We start from the raw sequence: 23,265 nt of genomic DNA on the forward strand, positions 1-23,265 counted from the left end.
CATTTTCTTGATCCATTCATCTACTGAGGGGCATCTGGGTTAGTTCCATATCTTAGCTATATTTCCCACGGTTTTCCACTTAGGGTCTTGTGCCTGCAAGGCAGGCACTTTACTGGTTGGGCTACACCCTTTTTTTGTTCTGATTATTTTTGAGATATGGTCTTGCTTCTGACAATCATATTGATAGAGATGGAGGTTCAAAAACTTGGCAACCGAATTGGACTGGAACCATAATCTGTCCAATATCTGCCTACTTAGTAGCTAAGACAATAGTTGTGAGTCATTGGAGTCAGCTTTAAAATATTACACTGTCTTGGGTATCTCATGACTTACCAAAATAATATTAACTTTATGCATTTTTCATTGATTTACAATGAAATCCTTTCTAAATGTTGCTGAAATAAGCATCTGTACAGGAAGATGTAAGCCCAAGTTTCCATTTTGTTCCTTAACCATAGGAAGGAAGTGCTGTAGAATTGAGAATGATTTTTCATGGAGAAAATATCTGATTTTTTATAGTTAATGTATAATCATGTTATGGAATTGATATGGTGTTTATGTGAAAGAGAAGAAGGTGTGTTGGTCTTAATCTTGAAATCAAAGTGAGCTTTTTTGCCTCAAGCAAAAGAGAAGTTATCACAAGCTCTCATGTGATCACAAGCAAATTATCATTCACAAAATCAAAATTTTTGAATGTTTAAGCACATGTGCTCATATTAAATAGAAGCCAAAAAAGGATACTTGTTAACTCAAAACGTGTACAGTCAACAAAATGCATCTCTGAGCTATAAGAAAAAATGTTTAATTTAAAGGCATAAATTTTAACTGCTGTATTGCATAGGAAAGGAAGGGAAGAAAGAAAAGAGAGAAGGAGGAAATTCAAGGTTTTAAGGCAAATTTTTGGAAATGTGTGTCTTGAATTTGATATTTTTACCTGTACAAAAAGATAAATAACCCTCAATATCTCATAATTTCTCTGTTGGTAAGGTAAAGGGGAGATGAAATTTAAAATGGAACTCATGGAAGTCACAGATGACCACATGATAGAGATGAGCTAACCTGAATAACTTAACAACCATGAGATCTAAGCTCTACCCAGCTTGGATGATGCTCAATGCTGTTTTTCAAACTGTCTCTGCAATGTGAAATTACAAACTGTGGGACAAGTTGCTGTCTTAGGGTCCTCAAAGTTGCAGAATTACAGTACTGCCATTTTCAAATTGCGTGCTACACTGTGGCCAAGACTTACTCCACAACAAGAGCAAAAATGAGAGCTCGGAATTCACACCCTTGCAGAGCTTGTCAACAGCCCAAGTTCTTCTGTGCCACCACCAAAGATCGTCAAATCTTAATTGGATCTAAAAGTGAGAAGGCTTCATTTCTTGCTTCTCAATGAAAACTTGGTTACTAGTCTATTTTAGTGGTTTCAATTAATGAATGCTTCTATTATTTCCTTCAAATTAATGCTATAGAAACCATGACACAAATTGGAAAAAAATTCATTTTTTTTGCTGAATACAGAGAAAGAATGCTGAATAACAAGGTAACGTATTATAAAAGTTCAATGAGCAATGTCACTTGTCAGCATTCAGCTTGCCTCAGTCATTTTGTTGGGGGGTTGCATGGTTAGCACAAAACCTTTTTAATTAAACTAACACACACACATCAAGAAACCTTGAGTTCAAGACTCAGTACAGGCCAAAAAGTCAACAAAAACAGTGTGAAATGTATCTTTCCCTTATTCTATGCTTACAGATTTTGATGTAGGAGATGAAAAGTTCTATATTTTTATCAAGTCCTGGATATGGATATCATGACATGATTTGATTGTTTGCCTTATTTTGTGTGCAGTGCATTTTCTTCATATTAAAATATATAAAAACCACATTGTTCTTTTTTTGGGGGGGGGTCCAGTCGTGGGGCCTGAATTCTGGGCCTGGGCGCTGTGCCTTAGCTCTTCAGTTCAAGGCTAGCACTCTACCACTTGAGCCACAGCACCACTTCTGGAATTTTTTTTGCTTATGTGGTGCTGAGGAATCGAACCCAGGGCCTCAGGCATGCAAAGCAAGTGCTCTACCACTGAGCCATCTTCTCAGCCCCAACCACATTATTCTTAAGTACTGAAATTCTTTTGTGAATTTATCCTATTTCTTTGCACTTACACATGCATTAGCAACCTTGCCATGGGCTCTTGAATTTTGATTTTATTGTAAATTATTCTTGAACTTTTAATTTCTGTTGTATATACTGAAATAGAAAGGATAATTAAGTCTTTATTTTTAACAAGCAATCTAGATAAATTAAGAGCAATCTCTCACTATTATTCACATTCCATGACTGGAAAAGGAAGTAGTAATAAATGAGATGAATTTGCTAAACATAGATCAAAAAGTCTCATTGTTTAGAAGGAAGATTTATGACTTAGAAGTATGGAAAATGTTAAATGAGATTCTTGGATGCTGTATTCCTGAGCTTTATGGCTGAGCTAAAGTAGCTTAAAAATATGCCAACCTATATGACATATTTCCTTTGAATTTGAAATCAATCTGGAAGAACCATAGCAAAACTATTGATCAACAAACACAAGCTATAAAATAAAATAAGGAGTAACCAAAGACAAATGTTTTATCTTTAGAAAGAAATTGTTCAGTGTAACTCTTGAGCTAAGTTGATAAATTGTGGTAAGAATCAAATGTGGACTTCAAAATATAAATTCAACTAATATAGATCCAGTGAAACTCAATTGACTCAAGGAAAGTTTGAGCCAAATATTGACCCACTTGTATGATTTTAAATTTGATCTCTATAGGAGTTTGGCTGCAGGGTGACAATTGTTGATAATAGGGCCAATAATGCATGTGTGGATGTCAATACAATATTTAAGTAAAATGGACCCTTTGGTTTAGATGTTGCTAACAAAATCAGATCCTGGCCAATGTTGGGTTAGTCTGACCATTTTCCACCTGACTATTATACTCAATGATTCCTTATTCTTCTATTCTTCTTTCTGTTCTCTTCCTCTCATTTCCCTTACTCTTTCCTTATTTCCCATTTTTCTTTTCCTCCTTCCTCTTAAAATTACAGAATATTTTCAATGAATGGTAAGCTATCAGATATGAATTCATAGTAATAAAAATAGCAGCAGCTCATTTTATAAGAATTTTGTATGCACATTTATTTATTCAAATTAGATTAGCTGAAATAAAGTCTCCTTAAAGAAAATTATAGTTTAATGTTTCATAAAGAGGTCAAGATCAATAATAAAAAGAACCACTGGGGGATATTTCTGATTAAAAAACTATTGTGAGAACGCTTTAAATGGAAGTGTTAACATATAACAATAGATTCTAAGTACAATATAATTTTGCAATGCATTATTGCCCTTAAAATTTCCATTAATTCAACTCTGCTTCATTTTGATTATGTCTATCTTATCTTATTCATTCCATGTGATTTTCAAAAATTAGAGAAATAAAATAAGCTGGTTTGTCTTTTAGGATCTCAGAATTGCCAGTTGAAAATATTAGTTTAAAAGTTAAAAAAGAATAAATTTTGAGAGGTTTAAAATTCATTATCCTAAATAATAGCATAGAGAAGTATGTTCATCTTTTAGTCCCTCTAACCCTAATCAGGGAACATAAAACTTGTTTAATCTGTGAAGTTAGAAATTATATAAAACCAATTGAATGGGAGTTGGGAAGGTGGCTCAGTGGTAGAGCGCTTGCCTTGCATGCATGAGGCCCTGGGTTCAATTCCTCAGCACCACATAAGCAAAAAGAAAAAAGCCAGAAGTGGTGCTGTGGCTCAAGTGGTAGAGCGCTAGCCTTGAGCTGAAGAGTTGAGGGACAGCGCCCAGGCCCAGAGTTAAGGCCCCACAACCGGATCCCCCCCCAAAAAAAAACAATTGAATGATCATCATATCTTAAGAGCACATATTTTTTCCTTAGGCACATAAATTGTTGAACTATGAATAAATTAAAACTCATTCCAAAACTCTGACACTTTTATTATTTCTCCATAATCCATTACCAGTTTATTGCCCATATCCAAGACTTTCAAAATAACGTCTCCAGAAATGAGTTAAAATAGCATTATTTATTTGATTTTTGTTGTCTTTCTTGGGAGTAATGTTTCCTTTTTTTTATAGACATAGGTATCAATAATAGCAAAATTATCACTGATTATACACTTCACAACCTTCAAATAGGAAACAAAATTGTTGATACCTCATCTGGAATAGCTATGATGCTTAATTCTATACAAATGAATTTATGTATTAAGGTTCTAAGTTCGATAGATGGAGTAAAGAGAAAGTTTAGGACAATATTAGGTATCATAAAATTCTTCACTCACAAATTCCTATATCTGATCCAACAGATAGGTGGAAATTAATGAACTACACAGATACTTGTATTCCTCTGAGAAGCATACAGAGCATTAGTAAAAGTGTTATAGGTTGAGTATTTCTAATCCAAAAATCAGAAATTGAACATGCTTCAAGTTCTAAAACTTAATTTCAAACACAGAAATCCTAAAAATATTGCATGAAATTACCTTTGATCTATAAGTTATGTATAAAATGTAAATAAATTTTGTGTTTAGATATTGGTCTTATCACAAAAATATTTCTGTGTATATATTCAAATATTTCAATATCTGAAAAATATTTAAATCCAAAAACCTTCTGGGGTCAATCATTTCATATGAGAAACATACAACCTACATTTTCAAGAACAGAAAAAAATTAATTACTAAGACCAGAAATGTAGAGACAAATGAGATTAAAAATTCTCCAAATTCCAAGATGAGATTTTTTAAATAACTTTATGAAGTATAAAACTATATAAAATGAAGAAACATCTTCAAAACACATTTGTTTTTGTCTGACAAGCTCACACACAAAAAGAAACATGGAAATTGGTCTCACATCTACTAAAGAAATTTGAACAACCATTTTTAAAGTTCTCACAAGGAAGCCTTTTGGCATAAATTACTGCATAGTTAAATTCTTTCAAACATTCAAGTTTGAAATAACAGCAATCCTCACAGACAATACAAGGTAGGGAGCACTTCTTAATTCTCCTTATGGAGCCAGTATAATTCTGACAATCAATGCTACGAAGAATATTACAAGAAAAAAATACATTATAGGCTCATCATGAACAAAAATATAAAATCCTAAAACATAGTATATTCAAACAGAATTCATTATTTAAATTTTCTTTTTTGCAAGATGGATAATCTCTTTGCGCGACAAATACAAGTTGAGAGAGATGATTAGAGAGATAGAATAAGATTGGAAGAACAAAACACAAAATATCAAGTCATCCATATCAAGAATAAAATGTGTGAGCTACTAATAATTCTATGGATATTAGATGAAGTAGATACAGACTCCAGTGAACCCAATAATTTACACAAAACAAAATTTTTTGGACAACATAACTTCACAAAACTAATACAAAAAATAAAAAGAGAGAATGAATTTAGTAGTAGGCATGGGGACTCATGCTGTGTAATCCCAGTTTCTAAGGGGGTAGAGATCTGGAAGATGGTTGTCTAAGGCCTGCCTGGGGGAGAAAAAAGCCAGGCAGCCTACTTGAAAAATATCTGAAAGGAAAACAGGGATAAAGGCATATTTCCAGTGGTTCAGCACCTGCCTAACCAACTGCAAAGCACTGATTTAAAAATCCCAATATCACTATTACAGAAAAAAAGTACAGTTTTAAAACTTGTCCAGGTCAAAAGGCTAACTTTTATCAGAAAATTAAGGATATCAGCCATTTCATTTTCTCACACCTGTGATCCTAGCTTCTCGGAAGGCTAAAATCTGGACAAAAACAATTTGAAGCCAGCCTAGGCAGGGAAGTACATAATACTTCATCTTACCAGTTAACATAAAAGGTAGGGCAAACTATTACCTCTTAGAGTGGTATGTGTAAAGGATTAAGACAACAGCTGTTTATTATACATCCTGGCACAAATGAGTGATCTAGAGCATATGGACAGATAAATAAATTATATTTCCTACCAACCCTCCAAATTGTAATTGTACATATATTGAGATTTCTGTCTTTGAACATCACAGCATGAGTCTTCATCTGTTAGAAATAAATTAGGTACTTTGCTCTGTTGCCCTTCCTCATTTTTTGTCTATTTCATTTGTTCATACAAATGAAAATATGATATGATTTTAATGCATTACAATCCAATTCGGGAAATAGAAAATAATCATTTTAATTGTCACCTAAAATCCCTTGATATTTCATTTGCAAGACAAATTTTTATTTTTATCCTGCAAATGTGTTTCTGTGCTACCTGAAGAAATGCCACCTCATATCAATTGTTCCCTCCAAGGTTCTTAGATTTTGCTATCTGGAAATGAAGTATTTCTGTATGGCCCACAAAAAAAAAAGAGATCAAGTTATATGTTGCTTCCAGTAATGTCTTCAATAAATTTAATTTCCCAACCTATGTTTCTCATCTATAAAAGAAAGCAAATCATTTTTCTACCTAAATAATTCTGATTATTTCATTCTTGTTTTTAAATGTGTAAGTGACATGGAAAGCCAGACTCTTCTGCTAGTTTATGAGCTCTTCCTTCTCTACGTCTCCCTTGGCACTTGCTCTCATTTTCTTTCCCTATGGAAAATTTAGCTTGTTTTCTCAGTTTAGTTCCTAATGTAGCCACCAAAGCCAACTCTCCATGTTCCCTCTAAGTGTTCCCTTCCACAAAAACTTTAACCTATTCAAGTATGGTCAGTCTTTGACTCTACACATCAACAAATCCCAAAACTCCAAGAAGTCATGTGTGAACTGTTGGAACTGGAGATAGAAAACTTGTTCACAAATCATATCTTACCTGCAACTTCATAAGAATATGCTCTACTCTATGGGTAGATGGATGGAGAGGTTTTGTATGAAAACAGAATTTTTGTAGCATGGCAAATATGCAACTTTTTATTCACTAACATAGGACAAACTACATTGATAAACATTCTCATTGGGCTATAACATATTTAAATAGTTTCATTTTAGATATTTGAACTCAAGTTCATCAGTAGTAAATTTAGGATTTGCTATAGGCAGGGTAAGAGTGGTTGGGTCCTAGACTTAGAATATCATGACTACAACATTCTCATTGTGGCTATTCTATGGATAATTTAGTATGTGTCAATGTAATTCTCAAAGATATGGAAATTGGCTAGAAAAATTCCATCATGTAATACACACATCATAAACTCTATTACATGGCCTGATGGTGCTGAAATGGAGATAACTTTTCCTGATTCCTGTATTAAAATATGGCTATTTAAAAATGTGGCATTGTCATCATAGATTTGTGATAATTTATCTATCAGAATGCATTATTTAGATTTAATGAACTATATTGGGTGTATCTTTCTGCATGCAGACAAGAATATTTTTCTTAACTGAATTGCTTATCTCCAAGTAACACCATCAGCTTATACTCCTTTCCCCTTGCTTTTGTAATATGGATTATCCTATTCTAAACTGTCATGCCTTTGAAAAGAATATATTTACAGCTCAGGAAATAATGCCTTGGGCTATATAGAGAAAAGGGATTTTCTAACAAAAGAATATCACTGATATCTCACATAAAAATGTTAATATCAATTTACCCTAACAAGAATTGCAAATGACTCCCTGAGGCATCTGTTGTACTTAGCAATGTTTTTCTAAAGAAAGCAAGACAAAAAATGGCACAATCAAGCCATAAATATGTCAGAATTCAATATGCCTCTGCCAATACGCCTCTTTTAAAAAATAGCTTGAGAACTGGTTAATACACAACTGTTGACCTTGAATTTTTGGTCGTTTAGTTTTGATAGGTTTAGTGTTGCTTTTGAAATGATGGCAGTGAATATTATTAAACATTAAAAGTAAGTTCTATTAATTACATTTATGCCATTATGGCAACTAAATAAGAGAAGCTGCATTTAGTAATTGTTGTTTAATTCATTTAATGAGTGGAGGCCAAAAGAAATTAAGGGGATATTTATTTAGAATAGAATTATATTCAAACTCTGCTCCTTAAGTACAATGAATGAACTCATACTTAGAAGGCAATTCTAAACACTCAATATATTTCTACTCAGAAGTATTTATCCAGATATAAAGTATTCTTTTCCTAAGTTTTCTTGCTCAAATAAACAATGGTTATTATTCTTTTATTATGTCAATTAAAGCTCCCAAATGTTGGAAAATATATGGAAACCATTCCAGCCCATGAGTAATCTGTTTCTGCCTCTCTGAAATGGTTAGATTAAACCACAGAAATACACAGAAGTACCATGTATCTCCATATTGTCTATGCTCATTGTTTGCCTTTATCATTATCAAGAAATTGACTCATCTTTCTGGCCTCCCATGAAGTGGTGGTGAACTATGACTAGAGTCTGTAGGTGGACTATAAAAAAATATTAAAAAAAACACTTCAAGGAATTCAGGCATTTTCTCTACCAGATTTGTCACTGATTAAAAAAATTATCTAAAAGACTTAAAAATGTATTGGTAAATCATGTTTAGGTTCATATGCAAATCAGGTTTTAGACACTATGCCAAAACTTCAGATTTTTCTACATGTTGGGTACAACCACTCATTCCGATATGTCAAATGCAGAGATATGGTGGAGGGCAGAGAAAAGTTTATTACATAATAACACTTTGTATATCTTCAGCTGGCTTAGGGGTTCAGGTATTTACATTAAGTTAAGCAGGGAGAATTAGGGGCAGAAGGTAAGAATAAGTATTCAGTTAAAATAGTCCCAAAACAGAGATGTGGATGGTTGACAATCAGCTCAGTTTTTGTGTTTATATGGATTCCAAAGAGAAGAAATGGCTATTACAGCTTCATCATTCCAAGGGAACAGGAACAAGTCATCACTGTTTCTTAGCAGATGTGATCTGAGATATGTATGGACTATTCTCTTTTTCAGGGGTTGTTTCACTATTTGCCATGTGAGTGTGTGTGTGTGTGTGTGTTTGTTTTATAATAGTAATATAATTTAGATATCACGGATAAAAAATATTCTGTTATTCTGGATTGGCTGAGCCCACACATCCCTTTAGACTCAGCAGCCAAGAGAGACCAGTAGGGTAATACCCCTGGAGTCAGCAGTGCCTCATTAGGGATAGTAGTGCATATTAAACTAGTAGCAAGGAATGCCACTTTGTCTCAGAGCCTCACTGATTGTGCTGCAGTGATCTCTCAGGTTCCTGTCTCAGAAGTTCAATGAGTAAAGTCCAGAACAAGAGAGGATGAGTGTAAGAAACTTGATTCAGAAGGGATAAGCTCACAAATAAGTTCACTGCTCCCATTCTTCAGATGGCTATCTCATACTATACCTCTCTCCTTGAGTCTAAGGGTTCTTATACCTAAGGTATGCCCTTATTTGTTGTCCTTATTCAAATTAGGTGTTTTGGAAGGTAATACTTCATTGATGGGATAAGGTTCCTCCTACAAATCCTTTCTTTGGGGTTATGAGAACACTCTCAGAACTAGAATAGGATAGGGAGAGCAGAGACAAGATCTTGTGTCTCTCTCACATATTGTTTTGGTATTCTAGGCCAAGGTGGTGGGGCCTGGATTTTATCTTTCACCACTAAATATATTGTATAGGTACTATTGGGCTTAAAATAAACAACAAATTTGCCTAAGCCAAGAGCTAGTGGATGGTGGTTCAAGGGTTTGAAAGTTAAATGTTTCAAGTAACATTACTTATAAATTGCTGTCTTGTACATTTTAAAATTATTTTAAGGTAGGATGACTATGAATTGCTCTTTTAGGTTATGAATTTCTGGACAGTAGTCATTTTTAATCAAATAACTGTTTACTAAGAAAGTCTCACACTCATTCTTTATCATTTAATGAAGATCATAAAGGAAATTGCACAGCTACTATCAGATATGGCTCTAGACACTAAGTATTCAGCAATAATTAACAGAGTATAAGTTTTGCACTGTGAATCTGACATCCTGGTATGAGAATGTGAACATATAAACAAAGCAAATAAAGATAACACATACTATGTTAAATTGAGGCAATTTCCACGGAGAAAAATAAAATAAGAAAGAAAAATAGGTAGCATCTGTAGGGAAAGTGTTGCAATACCAGAGAATACAATGGAGTAGGTTTCATAAAAGGCAGTATTTGAATTCTTCTCGAGTCAGAAACCATGGATTTGTTGAGAAGGTATTCTTAAGAAAGAGAAGCAGCAATAGTAAGGTCTTAAAGTAGAAGTAGTAGACACATTAAAAGAACAGAAATACATCAAGCTGGCTAGATCAGAATGTCTTAAACAGGTTATAGCATATGAAGTTACTATTGGAAGGTTTTAATATAATGTATATCATGAACTGACTTAGGATTTAAAAATGACAGTGTATATGACTATGATAATAGAGTGAAGGGTCCCAAAGAAGAATTAGGAATATAATGTAAGATAATATGGATAATAAATTAGGAAAGAAATTGTTAATTGGCTTGAACAGTGATAGCACATAAAATTTACTGGGTTCTTAAAGTAGATAGAAAATTGATTGAATCATTGATTGATAGGTAAGCCTAAATTGTTTGCCATTGGATTAGATATGGGGTAAGAAAGACAGAGAGAAGTCAAAAATTACCATTACATTTTTGACTTATGAAAATGGAAATTTGAGTCATTTACTAAGATGAAAGGGACTCTAATAGCTGCAGAATTGGATATTGGTTAGTCAGGAATTCAGGTTTTAATGGGTTAACTTTCTCTTTTTAATAGATGTGCTTAATAGTCAATAGAAGAAAATAGACTCTGGAGTTTACAGGATGCATGACAGTAGAGATAGAAAATATCTAGTTATCATAATGCAAATGGCTTTTCCCAACATAAGAATAAGGAAGCTGTTTCAGGATGCAAAGAATTGAGGGCTTAGAGCATTTCTATGGTTAATGATGATCAGTAGCATGCAAAGTATTGTGAGAGAAATCTAGAGAGCCACAAGAGAAGAGGTAAATTTGATGCAATGAACAACTAAAATCTGAACAGTTGATAAGCAATCAAGAGGAATATTTAGATTAGAGTCTGTGATTTAGCAAAGTAAGGATTTTTTTATTATCCTGAGAAGAGACACTGGTGGAATGATAGAGGCCAAAACCTGATGAGTTGTATTCCAGTGGAGAGCAGGAAGCAAAGAACTAGAAAGAGAGGACTGAAATCTCTCTTAGGAACTTTGTTGTGAAAGGAGATTAGCTGTAAGTAAAAGTGGAATTAAGAATGAGGAACGGTGTCATGTTCAAGAAACACATGCTTTTAAATGTACATGACTTTTCTCCAGGAATAGGATCCATCTTTTAGAAGAGCCTAAATGTTTCTTTTTCTGGGCCCATATGAATTAACTAAAAATAGGTTAAAAGCTGGACATCATCCATGTGTACTTTGAATCTCTGTCGTTTTTACTTTGCTCTCCAAGGACAAGGAAGGATAGGATTTACCAATAAGCAAAAGGCAAATTGCTTCTCAGACAGGCATTGGCTGGATCATTCTGAGTACAATGAATGGACACTCAATCATATAGGGAGTGAAGAAGATGATCTATACAATTTCCAAAGATTTCCTGAGAGAAGTAAAGCAAGTGCTGAGCACTGGTGTTTCTGCTGCCCTAATCAAGGGAAGGAAGTAATTAGGCTGATATTTTCCATCCCCAAATATCATATAATGCTGAAGTGTGTGTCTCTTCCTTTGACAAAATCTAAAAGATAATGGCCATTCCTTTTGTCTCTACATGTAAGTTGTTTGATGTGATTCACCAGATACCCAACGTATATCAATATAGCAGACAGATTGGGAACATGGCAGCTACAGGCACAATGCCTTGATGTGCCTAGCTAGATTTAGCAAGTCAGATGAAAAAATCGTAGAACTTAAAGTCAATATTGGTTGATAAATCTTCTACATATTAGATTTCTGTTAATCCCAATTGATGAGTTTGGGACATATCTTCTGTGTTACCTAATTTCTACTGTACTGGAAAATTTGACTTCAAGAGATTGACAAAGGAAAGTAACTCCTTGTCCCAAGACATGTTGCCAATTAGAAAACACATTGTTTCTAGCTACAGTAATAGTTTACTATGAGATAAAATGACATTAATCATTTTTGACATTAATTAATTCTTGGCACATAATGGAGAGAGTAAAGGTAACCAAGTGTAGTCATTGTTCTATGTGAACCATGAAAAGTTGAACTATGACTTTGAGGGTATGGATGGGAAGGGCAAAATGTAGGAGAACAATGGAAGGAGTGAATTGTTATTATAATCCAACTTATGGATTGAACCCTCTTTGTATAACTATTAAACAACAAAAAATATTATATGAATTTCACCAGACCCTAGTGGCTCATGTCTGTAATCCTAGCTACAAAGGATTCTGCGATCCCAAGTATCTTGGTTGAAAACTCGTAGGGACAGAAAATGTCTATGACACTCCATTTCCAATTAACCAGCAAAATACCATGCTAAGAGCTTGGCTCCAGTGGTAGATTGCTGGCCAGCCAAGGAAGTTGAGCAACTTTGAGGTCTTAAGTTCAAATTCCAGTGATGCCAAAAAATAAATTTCACATGAGAGAATTTTTTTTTAAATCTTCTGGTTACCACAATTGAGGGAAGCCAAGCAACCTATGTTTCTTTGGGTCTGGCTTACTTTGCTTAATATAATTTTTTTCTAAGTCTTTCCATTTCCTAATGAATAATACACTGTCATGGGTAGAATTCCATTGTGTATATATGCCATATTTTTTCTTGATCTCTTTGTATTCTGAGGGGCATATGGGTTAATTCCATATCTTGGCTATGGTAAACAATGAACATGCAATGAACATGGTTGTACTGGTAGCTTTAGTGTGGTTTTGTTTACTTTCTCAGTAAACACACTTGATGGTAAAAGTAAACAATTACATAGGAACATAATAAATTATACAGGTCTCTAGGCATTCACAGGGTGAGACCAAAGGAGGATATTCTTAGGAGAGGATCATAAAGGCTCAATAGCTATGTGAATATGATCATATAAAATCATATTTATCAAAATTTACTCTAGAAAATGTAAACAAGAGTATTCTTTGCCCTTCAGTGATGTTTGTGTTTTCTTTAATTTTTGTTTTGTTTGTTCATTTATCTGTCTTTGGGAGGATAAGAAGGGGCATAAAAATGGAGAAACAAAGGGTGAAGAAATGCAGCAGTGATACTCTCTAGACACTATGTTGAAAATGAACTATACTACTTGTGGATATGGATAGGAAGGGAAAACCTGAGTGAGGGAAGGGGTGACTTTGTTCAAAATGAAGTGTACTCTTTATTTGATATATGTGATTGTAACCCCTCTGTACATCACCTTTACAATAACAATAAAAATGAAGAAAAGAATCTTATCAGCAAGTCTATTCATCAGTGAAACAAGTACTTTATGGTCTATATGAGAGTGTCACCATTATCCACATCTACATTACCCTCTTTCCTCAGGGCATTGTTTTAATGCCAGAAGTGACCAACATATGAATGTTTTCTAAAAGATTTCAATTTGGTTTTTCAAATCTTATTGTGAATAGCATCACATCTTTTCCAAAATTGAAGAACAGATGAACTATATTAACACCAGAAAAAAGATCCCAAAGAAAGTTGTATTTATTAAGCACCAAGAAATCTGTGTGGCTACTCTGTACTCTCAGTAGTCTGGTTGGAAGCAATAGTAATACAAAATTGGCATGCCGCCTATGGAAGTATTTGTGGAATTACATGTCATCTATATATACATTTCTTTGATCCACCTGTATATGAAAGATGATCAAATTGCCCAACATGAACATATAGCATCAAATGATAATAATAATTTTCAAAGGGGCTACCTTCTAGGGATAAAGTTACTTTTGTGAAATATTTCTAGAAGGTCTTCTTTTCTTATACATCACCTTCACAATATGCATTAAAGGAACAACATCAGAACCAAGAGAACAAAAATTTATGGAGCACCTCCTGAAACAATGATTGATATTGCATCTCAATTTCTAGGTATGTAACTAGAAGAAATAGCCTCTTGAAACTTCTTTCATTGTACTAGGCTCACTGAAACAGCTATTGAAAGTTTGTTCAGGTTAGTTTAGGCTTCAAAAACCCTAGATTCTGTTGCCAAAAACTTCTTCCAAAATAGGATCCCAATTGTCACCTGCTTATAGGAATTTCATAGCTTTTTGGGTATTCACTTAAGTGATACACTTAAGTTTTCACTGGTACTTGGTTTTCCTTTCCATCATAGATTGGAAAAATAGAAAAAATAATGCCATTACTTAAGATAAGATGGGTTAATTTTTGTTTACATTCGAGATTTTTTTATTTCCCTTCAAAAAATAATAAATTCAGTATTGCTATCCTCATATGATGAAGGGGAAAAGTGAAGCTGAGAGATAAAAAGATATTTTTTATGCCTGGTGAAGAATTAACTTCTAAATGATAATTGGTTTTGTTTTAGTTACATCTTGTAATGAACAAGAAAAGCCAGACAACTACTAAAGCATACTGGAAAGCTTAGGGAGCTTCTGTCCTCTTTCTGTCTCAGGTGATTAATGTCCTACAAACTTTTTTTGGACAATAAAACCAGGGCTTCAGAGAAGTAGCTACAGTGAGGCAACCCCCCAACTGCCACAACATGTAAGTATTATTTATTGCCTAATGTTTAGACAGAGATAATTTTTGTGAAGGTAGAGAAAACAAGAGTTACATTAGTGGTAAAACAGTAATATCTGACATTTTTAAAATAAATGACACATCATTATCTTCAATTACCTTTTCAAGTCAAGAACCTCACATGTAGAAAAACAGTCCTCTTTTTGACTACTTTCATCTTTGGGCTTGTAGCTATGAAACAAGATAAAGGTTTTATTTGAATATTTCAAAAAATAAAGGAGCCATGCACCAGTGGTTCATGATGTCATTTTAACTGCTAGGAGGCTGAGAGCTAGAGGATATTGTTCAAGAACAGCCTGGTCAGAAAAGCCTACAAAATTATATTTCTGAAATAACAAACAAAAAAGTTAGATGAAAGGCGTAGCTCAAGTGGTAGAGTGCTAGCAGTGCAAACATACTGAGGAAGTATGAATTCTTGAGTTCAAACCAGAGGTCTACCAAAAAGAAAATAAAACAAAATTCTAATACTTTAAATATTATTTGTTATAATCTAAACACTGTTGTAATGAGAAGCACAGGCAAAGATAGTGAGACATTTCATTACTTCCATGGTGAAAAGAAAGAAGGTAAAATCACAGCCACCTTCTGTTGTCCTTGAACAGGACCATCTGAAAATATGAGGTAACTGGGACAAGATTCTACTTTGTACTCATTGGTTATGTCCAAATCTAGACTACAGTTACTTGGTCCTTCATTCTTTTCTTTCTTCCCTTCCTCCCTCCTCCTCTTTACTCCCTTCTTTCCTTCTTCCTTCCTTCTTTCCTTTCTTTCTTTCTTTCTCTTCTTTCTCTCTCCCTTCCTTCCTTCCTTCCTTTCTTCCTTCCTTTCTTTCTTTCTTTCTTTCTTTCTTTCTTTCTTTCTTTCTCTTCTTTCTCTCTTTCTTTCTCTTTCTTTCTTTCTTTCTTTCTTTCTTTCTTTCTTTCTTTCTTTCTTTCTTCCTTTCTCTCTTCCTCTCTCCCTTCCTTCCTTCCTCCCTTCCTCCCTTCCTTCCTTCCTTCCTTCCTTCCTTCCTTCCTTCCTTCCTTCCTTCCTCCCTTCCTTCCTTCCTTCCTTTCTTTCTTTTGTAATGGTTCTGGGGCTTGAACTCAAAGCCTATGTACTATCTCTGAGCATTGTTGCTCAGGGCTGGTGCTTTACCACTTGAGCTATAGCTGTGTTTCTGTTTTTTGTTGTTTAATTGGAGGTAAAAGTCTCCCCAACTTTTCTCCCTGGCTAGTTTGGAACCTCAATCTTCAGATCTCAGCCTCCAGAGTAGCTACGATTACAGGCATGAGCCATCAGTGGCCAGCTAGCTTCTTGGTTCTTAATTCTAGAACTATAAAGGAGTGAAGCAAAAATACCCATCCCCATGGTGGCCTCAGACAAAATGGAAAACTCGTGGTAGATGCCCCCATAGGAGTCCCTTGCAGACCCTTCACCCTCTTCTGTCCAGGAAGGAGCATACTCACTTCAATTTAAGCATGTGGCTCTATGGAAAAAAGCAAAGACACATAGCAGAACCATTCATTTACTTACATGAATCAAAGTTATGAACAAGTTGTCTTTGGTTATTAAGAATTTAATATCTTCTTTGTATGAGTAACTTTTATTCATTCAATAAGTATTTATTGAACAGTATTTAGCAATACTCTGTTTAAGACATGATCTTGGAAAAATAATGATGAATAAAACACATTACACTTTTATCAAAAAAGTACAAGAATAATGTGGAATATAGTTTTGAATTGTATCTTCTAGTGCTATGACAACATTGTTTACTAGGAGCAGAAGCACTACAAAACGACTCCACTCCTTTTGTGGAGAAAGGTTCATGGTCAAGGCAGAATGCAATATGTAAAGCTTTCAAAATGGAACTTTATTTTTTCATTTGAAAATAGAACTTCCAGACAAGTGGAAAATAGGGAAAATACATAAATCAAAGGATTTTCAGTATAAGTGCATGTGACAGGAAATCAGAAAATTTGATGGGGAGGGACAGAGTAGACAGGGCCAAGAGAGAGAGCATGCAAGAACCAGATACTGAGTTGGGGCTCACTTCTCATTCCTGTAGTCTATGTGCTCTAGGTATTTTGCCTTTACTGTGAAAACTTCTGAAAAAATCATAAGGGAACAAGAAGATTGGCCTACATTGTAACCCAATGGCTTTGGTGTGGACAGTAGTTCAGAGGAGCTTACTTAAATGACCTCTAAATGTAAATTAGTAAAATCTCAACAAAAACAAAATGGAGATTATGGGAAATTTGATTCTGTAAAAGATGGACTGAAAACCAAATGGTAACCTCAGAAACAGGCAGTTGGGAAAAAAATGCAATTCACATAAAGAAAAACCCCTTTTGAGTTTTACAGTCCGGAATTAGTTTTTCTATTATTGCTATTGAAATTAACTGTTTAATTCATTATTCCATTTCTGAGACAAATGTTCATGTAATATAGTGCCACACTGACACTTGTTTGCCTTTGGATTTAATTTACACTGACGGCCTATTTGCCTGTTTTCACAGGAATTGAATTAAGTTGTCCATGTATAACACACAGTGAGTTTAATGAGGTTCAGACCTGTCTCCCAAAGCTCCCACAGTGTAAAAGGTGTTTCACTTGGGAAATTAGACTCTCCATGACCACCTTCATTAATCTGCTAGGGGAGTTTCCCTCTCCTTTGTATTGCATGTCTATAACAAGTAGAAACAGGAAGATAAATGGTGATCTATCAGTTTCCAAAACAATTTATGGTAAATTATTTATGATTGCTTCGCACTTCTACTTATTTCACGTGGAAGCACAGAGCAAATATTCACACAAATTAGAGTCCTTAGGGTCTGTTTCAGAAACACAAAGGCTTTCATAACTATTTCACATAAACAGATGTGAAAATAATAAGCCCGGTAAAGCCAAAGAAAACACTGCTGGACAGTTAATTATTGAGCAAAGGAAAGTATCAGCCACAAATTGAATTAATCTTACCAATTTAGTAAATTGAATAAATTTTTGATAGAACTCTCAGTCCTCATACCCTTTCATGTATTCTCAGTTACTGTCAGATACTTTGTCCTATGGAAATTTCAGAAAACATGGATAAGATAGTGAAGTTAAGCTGTCTAGCTGTCTATAAGAGGTGAAGAAATGTGCTTCTGCACAGTGCCTAAAGGAAGGTACTCTATCAGTCTCCTAGTACTTATGTGTAATTGAAGAAACTTCCTAGTGAAAGAAACCTAAGTGGCTAATCTTTTACCCGGAACTAAAAAGTCTACTTATAAAGAATTATACCATAGTAAGAAGAATCCTGTGGCACCAGGTATGTGAAATCATATTGTCTCCTTTAAATTCAGTCATATCCCATTAGGAAACCTTTATTCAGGCAACCCAGAATGAAAAGGAGAAGGTGGAATAATGCAGTAAATAATTGAGTGTATAGCCTACAATATTAAGAAAATGGACATATGTACATGGCTTTTGACCTCTTATGCTTGTCCTAGACATATACTAGTTATTGCAGATAAGGTCTGGTTTACTTCACTTAATATAATTTTTTCCAAGTCTTTCCATTTCCTAACAAATGGGGCAGTGTTTCTTCCTGATGGAGGCATAGAATTTATATATATATATATATATATATATATATATATATACATATACATATATACGCTTATATATTATGTATATCACATTTTCTTGATCCATTCCTCTACTGAGGGCCATCTGGGTTGGTTCCATATCTTAGCTATGGTGAATAATGCTGCAATAAACATAGTTGTGCTGGTAGCTTTAGTATGGCCTTGTTTGTGATCTTTTGGGTAAATGACTAAAAGTAGCATTTTTATCTTTCTTGATGTTCTTGTTAATGTACTTATAAGGTACTATGTATTTTTTGTTTCTTTATTTGTTCTTCCCCCATAGTATAACCCCTGTTGTAACTGTATTTGATTCCGGTGTCCTGCATCTTATATATACATTTTTCTAGTTTGGGGAGGGGAAGGGAAATAACAAAATGCTGAAACAGGGATACAAAATGACCCATTGTAACAACAAGATATACAAAACGCTATGTTGAAAACAAACTTTACAACTTTGGGGAGGAGGTGAGAAGTCAAGGAGGTGGGGAGGAAAGATGGTAGGGGAAAAACAAAGGAAGGGGTAACAATGCTTGATAGGAAATGGATGAATTAACTTGCTCGTGTAACTTTAACCCCTCTGTACAACATATTTACAATAAAAAAGTTTATTAACAGAAAGAAAAGAAAATGAAGGGAGGGGATGAGTTGGGAGGGTTGGGTAAGAATGTTGAAAAGGATGACTTTGATCAAGATGCATTATATTCTTAAACTATTACGTTTAATGGCAACCTCTTTGTATAACTACTTAAAGATGGTAATAATAATAATACAATAATCTAAAAAAGAGAAGAAAATAATCAATCATGATTATATATGCAATTATTGTATATGTAATAAAAAGCTAGAAGGCAACTGAGAAAGCTGGAACACATAGGTTTCAGGCCAGATATGTTTGTGTCTCTACTTTTAACTCCATCTCCATCTGTACCCTTTAGGAAAATGTATTCTAGAGTGTAACCTCTCCCTTGACCTATTTTCCAAAGCAGAATCGCTGTTAGGGGTATTTCAGCAAGTTATGCATTAGTACTGCAAAGCATCATCATACACATGCCCATACATACCAAACACAACCCCAAGTATCCAGATCTTTACACTAGATGATACAAGATTCCTTTTGATACTGATCAATTCCACTTCTATCATCTTTCTCCTCTGAATCTGTATTAAAATACTTCAGGGTTTAGTAGAGATGCTAAACTCCAGTTTTATTGCTCATATTTTTGAAGGATCTACTTTTCAGATTTTTTCAATTGATGTTTAAACACAGTGTCTTCTGCTTGCTAGGTAGTCATTCTGCTCCAGCCACACGTGCTCTGCTCTTTTTTTTCTACTGATTAATCTTAAGGTATAATCTTACTTTCTGGCCAGGAATGTCCCTGGAATTTTATTGTTATTGCAGAGATGATGCACAGAGGGGTTGCAGTTGCATGTCAGCTAATGAGTATATTTCTTTTCAGACCCTATCACCCCTTCTCTCACTCTTTCCCATTTTCCCCTCCCATCCCTACCAGCAAGTTGTATAGTTCCTTTTCATACTGTCTAATGAGGGCCACTGTATCTTTTCACCCTTTGTTCCTCCTTTTCTGAGCCCCCCATGACCTCCCAAACTCAAAATTACATTAAGTGAAGTAAGTTAAGACCCAAATAAACATAAGTTGTATGGTTTCCTGCATTTGTGGTAATTAGAATGTACCTATAAATCTACAAGTAAACACACTGGATGTTTAAAAAATACACTGGGACTGATAAATTATATAGATATCTAGACAGTCACACGAGACCAAAGGAGAATATTCATAGGAGGAGATAACGAAAGGTCAATAACCATGTCTATATAATCACATAAAATAATATTTCAAGTAGCATCCTTTATGTTTCTCTAGCAATGAACTTTCTAGGTTACACTCAAAGCAAGTTGATTAAAAAATAGCTATCACTCATCCTTACTGTGGGAAATGCTATTTCTCACATTTACATTCTCACCTTTACAAGTACTTCTATATTTCTTGCTGCTAGTTTTTTGGGAGCAGTTATAAGTAGTAATTTACAAGTGGACCACATTTCTTAAGGTTCATATGCAATGCTGTTTCAAATAGTTGCATCTGCTATTGTCTCTCTGTAGTTTCTGCGTTTCCATCCTACACACACATGGTCTTCAGGTTTATTTTGTGTATAGTTAGCATTCACCAGAGAACAGAAGAGATAGATAGATGACTAATATAGATAGGTGACAGGTAGATAAACAGATAGACAGAAAGATAAATGAATTGTCTATCAATAGATGATTATAAGAATTGGCTTACATTCTTATGAAGGAGGAAGGAAATCCCATCATACTTTGTCCCCAAGCTGAGAAAACAGAAGGTCAGAAGTCTGAGTCTGAAGGTTTAATGTAAGTTCAAGTCTCCAAACCCAAGAACCAGTCTCCAGTTTTAATCAGAGGGCAGAGTAGATGAATGTACCATATCAAGAAGATAGAGGTAAGAAAAGATGCTGGTGCCTATAATCCAAGTTGTGCAGGAGTCTGAGATCTGAAAATGGAAGCCATTCTGAGTAGTAATATGAAAAACTTACATGTAATTAATGATCAAAAAGCTAGAATTGGAGGTGTGACTCAAGTGGTAGACTTCCATCCATGAGCAAAAATTCCACGCAAGATCATAAGGCCCTAAATTCAAGCCCAGTATGGGCAGAAAGGTGGAACAATTTCCTTTTCTCCACTTGTTTATTCTGTGCAGAACCTTAGTGAATATAACCCACCAATAGTGGTAAAAGCAGATCGTTTTTACTCAGTCTACTGATGTAAATGCTCATCTCTTCCTGAAACATCTTCACAGACATACCTAGAAATGACTCTTTAACATCCATATAGCCATCCCTTTGCATGACAAACAGACACCTAAAATTAATGACCACATCTTGCTCCTAGTTGAATATCTGTCTCTTCTAGAAACACTGATGGGTCCCAGCGTTTGAAAATCTTTCTACACTCCTTCCTTTACTACTGACTTTCCACTGATGGTGCTGAATGTGACTTTGGTCTTGGTGTTGTATCTGTCTTTCACATCTTACTTGGCACAAATAATGGCATCAGGATTCATTAGGTGTTCTCAGAACACCAGCAAAAGGTTTGCATCATTAACTGCATCTTTTTTGTTACCCTTGCCAGAATTAAAATACCACTGCCAACAAGTTAACCACCAAAGCCCAAGTCTTTGCAGCCAAATTCTTATTGAAGATCAGGCCAACAGTAAGCCCTGTTTCTGCTTTATTTCTGCTTAGCTCAAACTTTTATTACTTCAGTGCTGAGAGAAAAGAAGCCTCAAACTTTCAAAATATTCCAGATATATATGGTTACCAATCTTTGACATACAAAACTGTTAAAAATCTCAGCACTTACACCCCTGGGAAGTACTACTAGACTAGAAAGCATGAAATCATTGAGAATTCACAATTCATTTCTCTGAAATGCCAAGAACAAGGCTGTTAATGCTCTCCTCACCTCTGAGGAGAACACTCAAAGCGGAAGCTCTAACACATATTTGAGCTTCAATCCAGGCAGAAAGACAAATATATCTGTAATAATGTCCTACTTCACTGCAAATTAGCTTATTACCATACTGCACTGTCTAAACAATCAAAGATTAATAGTGGATATTTAAATGGAAATATCATTTATAAAATTTCTTATGGGTTGAGGATAAAATAACACATTCTTATTATAAAATATGCAATGAAAATTTTAACATATGCAAAGGAACAAATCAAACAGGCTGCCTACATTCTATAGAAGAGCAGCATAGTAACCATTTTTGAACCTCTTCCCCAGCTCTTTTTTGCCTTAGTGATCCTTGTAGGTAAATTCAAGCATTGTTTCTGGCTTCAGACAACAATTTTTTACCTGTGCTTCTGTGTACCTGGAAGCAAAGTACACAGTACCCCATTCAGATTTCAGTTAAGATGGGAGTCTGGTTTATGTTTTTGCCTGGGCCAACCTTGAACAACTAACCTCTGGATCTCTTGACTTCCAACCAGCTGAGATTATAGACATGAAGCCAGAGGGCCAGATACCTAAACTTGGCAGATTGAAACAGTGTATAGTGCTAGTCCACTAAGTCTTTTATAATTATTCATCCTTGTTCCCTCTTTCTCATGTGTGCCAAGCACTGGTATTGATCATTTTCTTTCAATTATTACAGCCTCAACTTTTTCAATAGTAGTTTCTGCCTGGAATATTTCAATTACCTCCTAATTTGTCATTTTTTCTTCTTGTTCTCCAGCCTGTAAAGTTTTTTACAGCCTACAACCTTTCCTGCTTAGTAGAGATGGCCAAAACTTCATTAAAGAATTTTTTCCTTCCTACTTGCTAGTTCCTTGTTTTTCTTTTCTTTTTCTCTTTTCTTTTCTTTCTTTCTTCCTTCCTTCCTTTCTTTTTTCTTTCTTTCTCTCTCTCTGTCTCACTCTCTCTCCCTCCCTCCATCTGTCTCCTTCCCTTCCTCCCTTCCTCCCTCCCTCCCTCCCTACCTTCCTTCCTTCCTTCCTTCCTTCCTTCCTCCCTTCCTTTTTTCTTTCTGTCTTTCTTTCCTTCTTGCTTGCTTGCTTCCTTGCTTGGTTCTTTTTAAATTTGATGCCAGTCCTAGTGTTTAAACTCAGCACTATCCCTGAACTGTTTTACTCAAGATTAGTTAGTACTCTACCACTAAATCCAATTTCTGGATTTTTGGTGGTTAATTGGCAGTGTCTCATAAATGTTCCTTCCTGATCTGGCTTTGAACCATGATCCTCAGATCCTGAGTAGCTAGGATTGCAAGCATGAGCCACCAGCACATTTTTTTTTAAACAGAACGATTGAAAGTTATATATTAATTGTTACAAGTGCCTTTATACAGTTGAATCTCTATCTTATTTTTTA

Source organism: Dipodomys ordii, unplaced genomic scaffold (genome assembly GCF_000151885.1).
Source record: "Dipodomys ordii isolate 6190 unplaced genomic scaffold, Dord_2.0 Scaffold52, whole genome shotgun sequence".
Classification (NCBI taxonomy): Eukaryota; Metazoa; Chordata; class Mammalia; order Rodentia; family Heteromyidae; genus Dipodomys; species Dipodomys ordii.